Source organism: Hyaena hyaena, unplaced genomic scaffold, assembly GCF_003009895.1.
Source record: "Hyaena hyaena isolate Hyena2069 unplaced genomic scaffold, ASM300989v1 scaffold_734, whole genome shotgun sequence".
In the NCBI taxonomy this organism is placed as follows: Eukaryota; Metazoa; Chordata; class Mammalia; order Carnivora; family Hyaenidae; genus Hyaena; species Hyaena hyaena.
The window spans coordinates 66,125-74,410 of NW_024081365.1; the positions used below are offsets into that span (position 1 = coordinate 66,125).

At 39.5% G+C, this 8,286-nt stretch overlaps 1 pseudogene; it reads right to left on the reverse strand.

Moving 5' to 3' along the window:
* Positions 1 to 90: 90 nt before the first annotated feature.
* Positions 91 to 661, reverse strand: LOC120220864 (annotated as a pseudogene).
* Between the last annotated feature and the right edge of the window lie 7,625 nt (positions 662 to 8,286).

An 8,286-nucleotide genomic window follows, 5' to 3' on the forward strand; every position in this document is an offset into this window, starting at 1 on the left:
CCCTTTCCCCCACCATTTCCCCCCTTCTTCTCCCCCATGGTCCTCCATTAAGTTCCTCCTATACGTGCACATATATTTGTCCTTCTCTTCCTGACTTAAGAAATGGTCACTTTTAATCTCCATTTCATGCTCATCTCCAAGATATAGATGAGGACCAAAGAATAAGCTAATTATTATCTAATCAAGAATGAAACCCCACAGACAAAGAACAAAGCTTTAGTTAGCCAACAGACTGCCATTTGGCAACACTGATTAGTTTTCATTCACATTAACTATCTGTAGATTTTTAAGAACGGTGACAGGTCCACAGGTAACTAATATATAGAGCTCGTTTGGTGAATCTTCATACTTGTTATGTTTTCTGGACAACTACGCACTGATACAGTATGGAACGTTCCTTATTTCTTTGGCTCAGACAGCTTTGTTGACCCTGGTGTGAATGTACACGTCTGGAGTTCTCATCTCCTTCATGGCAAATTTCCAGATCTCTTTGTGTCCAAGGGACACACTTCTTGAAACTCACTTCATGGATGTGCTTGTGAATATTGATGATGTATTCTCTGGTCACTACTTCATTGATGGCAGAAGGGCCTTTCTTCTTACCACACTTCTCTGTGGGAGGCACTCTGCCAGGCCCTGGTTAGAAAGGAAGAGGGCACATCATTTTATAATGCCCTTCACTGCCTTTGGCAATTTTCTTTGCTTTGAACTCTACTTTATCTGATACAGTATAGCTGCTCCTGTTTTCTTTTATGTTTGTATGATACCTCCTTTTCCATCCTCCGATTTTCAGCCTGCCTATATCACTGTTTTTGAAGTGAGTTTCTTAGTAGACCGCGTAGAGTTGATTCATATTTTTAATCCACTGTGCAAAATTATGTTTCAATTGGGTATTCACATAATTTGCATTTAACGATTTGTTAGGACTTAAGTCTACCCTTTTATTTATTTGTTTTATATTTGTTTTCTCTCTGCTTTTCACTTCTGTTTTCTTCTGTGGTCACCTGAACATTTTTAGAATTCTATTTTGATTTGTCTTTTGTGTGTTTGAGTATATATTCTGTTCAGTTTCTTTTAGTGATATTCTAGGTAATTCTAGTATTACTAATATTACTCTATTATATATGTATATACAGACGTATATATTTGTGTAGGTTTATACACTTATATTTGGATCAATGATTATTGACCCCCAAGTTCTAACTGTTCAATCTCCTTCATGGGTTGCCTTCTGATCTGTTAGCTAAATGGATCTTGCCATTGGAGTTTATACCTAGGCTGTGATAGGCCTCCTACCCACTCCCTTACATATACCTTTGAACAACCCCTCTTCACCCAGTATTGCATACATCTCTCCTCTTGATCTTCCATTTCTTTAAAAGTATAATTTGAAGCATTTTAATCTTAGTTCCTTCGTGAATCTGATTCCAGCAACTTGACATTTTCATAGGAACTGGTTCCAGTCCCCAGTGACATGAAAGTCTCCTTACCTTGAGGTTGCAGTAAACTTGCTGTCTCCTTAGAAGTTCCAACACCTCTTTGCTTCTGCATTTGCCTCTGACTTCGCAAACTCTAAAGAACTACAAGTAAGCCACAACTGCATACATATTAACTCGGGTAACCCTGAAACAGAAATAGCACCAAAATGCATGAATAATTCTGGTCAGTCAACAAATGGAAAGCCAGGTAGGAAGTAGAGTGGGAGAATGTGAGCGTAGGTGGTTTAGAGGGAAAAGAGGTTTCGGGTGACATAAGGAGAATTCTAGAAAGGTGACTCAGTGAACAGAGGGATTGTATGAATTCATGTTAGAGGTCATTTAATTTCTAAACCAATAATACATTTTCACAGTTTGACTGTTCATCCTGACTTGAGCATAGACAATATTTGGAAAGGCAAATATCAGAGGAATGTGATTTAATTGTTTGTCAGATTAGGCCAGTCTCCAAAATGTCATTTGCTGCTCTATCCTGCCAATTAGATCTAGTTTCACACTCAGCGGACTTTAATATCAAGACCTAGGAAGACTGGCATCTCCCAAGATCTGAAGTGGCTCAAAGGGGATTTTCTCCTGGACACATGAAATTCATTAGGTTGCCTACCTCTATGTAGTTCTCAAATACAGATACCATGTGGGCTATTTGCCTTTCTGCTTCTTCTAGCCTCAGCCTCAGTGAAAATCAGACAGATAAATAAATAAAGGTTTGAGTTGAATTTCAATAGCATTTCTGGAGAAATCTTTCAGAATGTATTTGATGCTGGCTGTGTTTATATAATATAACTTGTCATTTTTTTCCTCTTCGCCTGCTTAGTTTCCAGATAATCTTAGATTTAAGTGTTGGCCTAGGGACTTAACACCACCCCTACTCTTCATGTATAAATCACAGCCACAAGATCCCTCGCTCTTCTATTCCTCCTGCCCTGTGACGAGCCAAGAATGGGAAGCAGATGTAATTTTCAGACTCTTTCATGCTGTGACACATCAGCTGAAAATGACATCCAGGAAAAGGTTGTGTTCTGATCATAATAAATGTGTTATAAAAGGAAGATGAAGCTGCAGTCTCATGTATTGTTTGTGAAGTGTACTAAATAACTTTTCTCTACAATTTTTATCCATCTTTTTAATGTTTCTCTTTCATTAGCTCTACTGAGCAAAGAAAGCTGGAACATTTAAAGCCAAGTTAATGCAAAAATTTTAAGCAATGTTGCCAGTCCTGAAGATATTGATCAAGTCATCACCACCAAGTATTTTTCCAGCACTGAGGCAGCAGATTTGACTTTGGGGATTTACAAGAAGCATTTCTGATGTGGCCCCTTCCACCTGATAGGTTAGAGTTCAAGAGTTACACTACTGGCATTATAACAATAAAATAGAGTAAATGTTAACTTGTCACATACAAATAAAAGAGGAAGGTAGACAGATGGATAGATGATAGATAGATAGATAATCAGCTAAACTTAGGTAGAATATATTCAAGTAACAAATATATTGTCAATACACTCCATAAAATCTTGCAGAGTATGCAAAATACAGGCCCACACTGAAAAATAAGTAATGATGCCTTGTGCTGAATTTGCAGACCTAAAAACAGGTAGTTTCATGTTTATCTTGACCAGCAAGAATCCATAGAAGAGTTATTTCGGGATTTGCTTGCAAGCATTGTAATACCATGGAAGACATGTTTCAGATAAGTTGCCAAGTCAGAGGAGCATTACATGAACTTCTTTATGAGATGTCAAAGGGTTGGGCTGAATTGTGGTTTAGAGACACCCAGGATTAGGTAAAGATCTAACTCTGGATCATAAAGGTACAGGACTCAATGGATTTCCAAACAATATGGTTAAAAATTTTGGAAAGCAACCCAGAAAACAGGTAACTTTGTATCAGAAAAAGCTTTTGATATGTAGCTCATCAAGCTCGTGACACTCAGAATGTCTAATTCTGGCTATTTCCAGAACCTATCCTTCACAGAATGAAGGTACAGGAAGCTGAGTCTCTGGTTTACTGAGTTATTCATGATCTGACAAGCCTAGATGGACTTGCTTAGAATACCAGAATCAGGACCTAGGACTCTCCAGATCCAAGGGTTAAGCATTTGAGTATCATTCAAGTCATTCATGGCCAGTTCAGAATCTTTTAGAAGCACCATGGTGAAGACAAAGGACTCGGAGTCTGACATCTAAATTCTAATCTCATTTCTGTGATTATTAGATGTGTGCCCTTGGACAAATCATTTCACATATATACCACGGTGTCTTAATCTAGGAAATGAGGAGTTTCTTCTATATTATTAGCATTTCATAAACAGTCTTCTAAAAACTGTTTGCTCAGTGGCTTGTGGTAGATCGCACTTAAAGATGGCCTCAACAATTGCTTCTTCCATTCTATGTGCCCTTTTGCAATGCAGGTGTCTGTACTTCCAACAAGAGTGGACATTAATCCATATGCCCCTTGAATATTGCCTGGCCTTGTGACTTGCTTTGTTTAATAGTTTACAGCAGAGGTGATGCTGTTTGGCTTTACAGTCTATGCCTTTAGAAGCCTTAGCGCTACTGAAACATTGCCTGAGCTCACTGTGTAAGGAAGCCTTTAGGGGGACAAAAAAACACATTGAGGAGAGGTGAGGCACCCCAGATAGCACCAACTGCCAGGCCACCTTGTGCCTGCCAATATGAAAATCCACAGAATTGTGAAAAATAACCCATAATTGTTTTAAGCCACTACATTTTGGAGGGACTCATCATGCAGCAATAGACAACTGAAATGGTATTCAATAAAAATGTGATTTTTACTATCAAATAAGTTTAGGTGAAGATCAACTGAACAATGTAAATAGGTTTCTCAAGCTGGAATGTCAGGGCTTTTAACATGCTAACATTGATTTAAAATGCCAAATTGTGAGAGAGATTTGTATGCCGTGTCTGCCAGACTTATTTAATCACAGAATATTGTTTTTCCTAGAAAACTGTTTCATCACTTGTGAATCAGTTTGAGAAACGCTGATGTCATTGAATTCGAAAGGCCCTGCCAGCTCTAACATTCGAAAAAATCTGCAAATGAAGCAAGGAGCGTTTGGGTCACTATTTCTTCTTGATTATCTTGATGACAAGAAAACTCACTCTATAGTTGGTTGCTACCAAATTTCATTATTCACTTCCCCTGAAACCATTTTTTAATCAATTAACAGAAGAAAGCAGTATCGGAATTATTAATGAGCAATTAAACAGAGATTAAAGAGCTATTAACCTGCAGCTTGGTGGTGGAGACTTGGCTGTCAGGTGGTGTGGGAGCCTGATGGATGTAGACCCATGAGAGACTGTCACAATGATGAAACAAGCAAAGAGCAGGCTAATAGATTTATCTATTTCTTCTTGGCAGATTGTAATAGGATATGAAATTGTCCTGCTGATCTAGGGATCTATAGAAAGCTCTTCATAAAAAGGATGTGATTAGAACAAGAAGAACTGTATTCTGTATATTCCAGATGCTTACAGACCAGTCACTTGATTAAAGTATGTGCAGATGAGACTTGTGGGCACACAGATGTGAGAGCAGGTATATGGGTTAATGTGTTTGTAAGGATTGTCTTTCATATTGATTAAATGTGGCCTCTCTGTGTATATTTATGTTTAGCAGAGTGTGACTGACTTAGTCTATGTATGTTTGTGTGGATGTCTTTCTATGCATTTTCTTGTGTATTCATGTGGTTTTGTCTGTGGAGACAAACATGCGTGCACACACACATATGCCTGGGCAGGATGTAACTGACAATGATCAATGTTTTCTGCACCTAGAGGACATAATTCAAGGCGACAGAAATATTCCATAGCTAGAGGGAAGGGAAAGGGGCCATCATGGTACAGAGATTTGTTGAGGCCAGTACACTGTTTATGTGGCTCCACTGAGGGGAAGCATTGCTTCTGTCTGGGGCCAAGTAAACTGGTCCCCTGTCTTGGCCAGTTCATCGTCCATCGTGGTGAGGAAGATCACAGAGACAGCAAATAGGAATGGACCAATAAGGAAATGCAGGCCTGGGAATCAGATCAGCAAATTTAATCAACTCCTGGCTCTGACTGGTCCAATATCTCCTCTGAGGTAGAAAACTGAGAACTATAAATAAAGCTTTTTTATAGCTTAAATTCAAAGAGAAAATTCGTCAGTTTTCTCCCTACTTAATATTTGCCCCAGGAAAATTATTACTCATTTGGGTTCTTGTTGTTGTTGTTGTTGCTTGATAAATCAACCCAATCCAAACTCATTTGGATTGCTTTCATTCAGTAATTTCTAAACTCTGAAATTTATAGTGTGGCATGGAGGTTCTCACTCTGAAATAGTTTGCAGCATTTATTGAGGTGTGTTAAACCCTCCACTTGCATTTTACATGCATTGTCTTAGTTAATCTTTATAACAATTGAATTAGTAGTATTTTTAAGCCCATTACAGAGGGGGCAAGTAGGATATGGAATAGTTTGGAAGCTGGGCCATGACCACACATCTGTGCAAATTTCAACTCAGAGTTATAGTGTCTTGACCCTAAAGCCCTGCTTGTGATAACTCTACTACACTGGTTCTTTTAAAAGGAAAATTGTCCAAGTGTTTGACCCATCATCTCCAACCCCTGAGGTTATGGGCAGGGAAGAACTTTAGTTTGGTTCCCTGGGGCTGGTGAAAAATCTTCTGGCCTCATTCCATCATTCCTGTTTCCCAAGAGCATTTTGAGAAAAATTGTGGGCACCTAATACACACTCCTGGAGGTACGAAGAGGTGGGTTTCCCTGGACTGAGTGGTTCCCTGAACCCTGCTTAAAGCCCACCTACTAGAGAAGAAGGAGACGCCTTGCTCCAGGAATAATGACTAGAATGAGTCTGAGAAAGAGCAACTGGGAACAAGTCATTGTCACTGTTCCATGACCCCAAGCAACAGTGTGTTAAGCCCTGTGGTAGCAAGAGCAGTAGGCCATGACAATGACTCCATTTTAACCCAAAACATCCCAGAAACATTCCTTTTAAGTCAGCAATGTCCATGGATTTCCATGGGGCAAGATCAGCCTCTATGATCCAAGGAACTTGGAACAGGTACTACTACATTTATCTGAGAGCCTTGACCTTGTCAAATAGACCTGTAAGTAGGCTAGAAAGGCTCAAAGAGCACTATGGGATTATTAAAAATTCACTTCTGCAGAAAGTCTTTAATTGTTCTCTGTTTTGTTTACAGAAAGTGATGAGGAGCACCTGGCTGGCTCAGTCAGTAGAGCATGCCACTTCTGGTCTCAGGGTCATGAGTTCAAGCCCCACATGTGCCACAGAGTTTATTTAAAATAAAAAATATTTTAATTAAAAAAGAAAGTGATGAGATAATAAAATTAGCATAAGCTTATGGTTTTGAGTTCCTAGGACTCCTTCATATGAAACTGACAACTTCTAGTCAAAGGGGGAAGTGCATTACTGGGTTAATTTTCAAGGGAGAAAAGAAAGGTGCCAGTGTGTATCAAACACCTATTTCATGCTAATTATTATGATATGATCTCCATACATGTTACCTTACTTAATGCTCATAACAGACCTAGGTGGTAGATATGATCATCTTTCATTTATAATTGAGGCTCCAAGGCATTAAGAAAACTTCCCAATGCACTATAGGTGGTCTGAGGAAAAACCTGACACCAATATCAAATTGTTCTTTTATTTCCCATTCTACATCTGCCTAATCTAAGTTATTGTTCAAATAACTGCTTTGTAAAGAGGATATTTCCCCCAAACACATACATGCCCACCAACTCACTACCAAGGGGGAGCTTTAAAACTGGTAGAAGGCATGCTCAGGAATATAGAGTTAGTCAAACAGGCTGGTCCAGTGGGGTAGGAATTTCTGTGGGAAAGGTGAAATAATCCAAAATAGAACCAGACTGCAGAAAATCCTCTTGTTTTTGTAAGGGAAAGTTCTTATCTTCTGCATATGGTTAGTAAGATGAGACTCATGACTACTTTCAGCCATTGCTTTGGTATGGCCAACGAGGGTCCAGGAAGGATCTTCAGAGAAAGTATGTCTACGCAGCAAAGCCTCTAAAGCATGCCTTCAAATGTAGATTCTTGGACTGAGACAACAGCTACTCTGGTTTATCCACATGAGAGCCAATCAGGTCATGAAAGTAGGAGCCATGGGGCATTGGGAATTAGAGCTCCTGCTAGAAATCAGGTCTGTGTCTCTGGCATTTCCCTGTACATTCATCCTGCCCCCACGGTGGGGGAAGCATCAGGACAGCGATCAAGTATTCAGACATCAAGTTTCTGGCATTCTCTTTCACCACAGATCTACAATCCTGCTTCATACAGGAAGACATTGAGGGTTCTGACAGAGAAGTAAAACATGAAACCAGTAAGTGATGGTACCAGCATTGTGCCCAGTCTGAATCCAAAGTCCATTATCTTTCTCACCACTGCCTCCACTTCAGTCCAGGAAGCTGTTTGAGAAGGGCCTGGCAACAGGTTACCATTATACTCTAAGACATGAACTGAATCATTATGTGAAGGACTGACCCTGTGTTTGCATGGCAGGATACAAATTAAGCATTGTCCCTGCCCTCCAGAAGCTCTCTATCTATCCCTACTGCTAGAGGAAAAAGCAAACCATGACAAGGGGTACAATAAAGACTATTGCAGGATTTATAAGCATGAAAGACATTAAATTTATATTCTCCTGGGAAGCATAAAAGAACATCTTACTGTGAAAGCTGCTCTCTGAAGGCAGGGCAACTTTGAGAAATGGCCATATGTGGGACCTTTCAAGC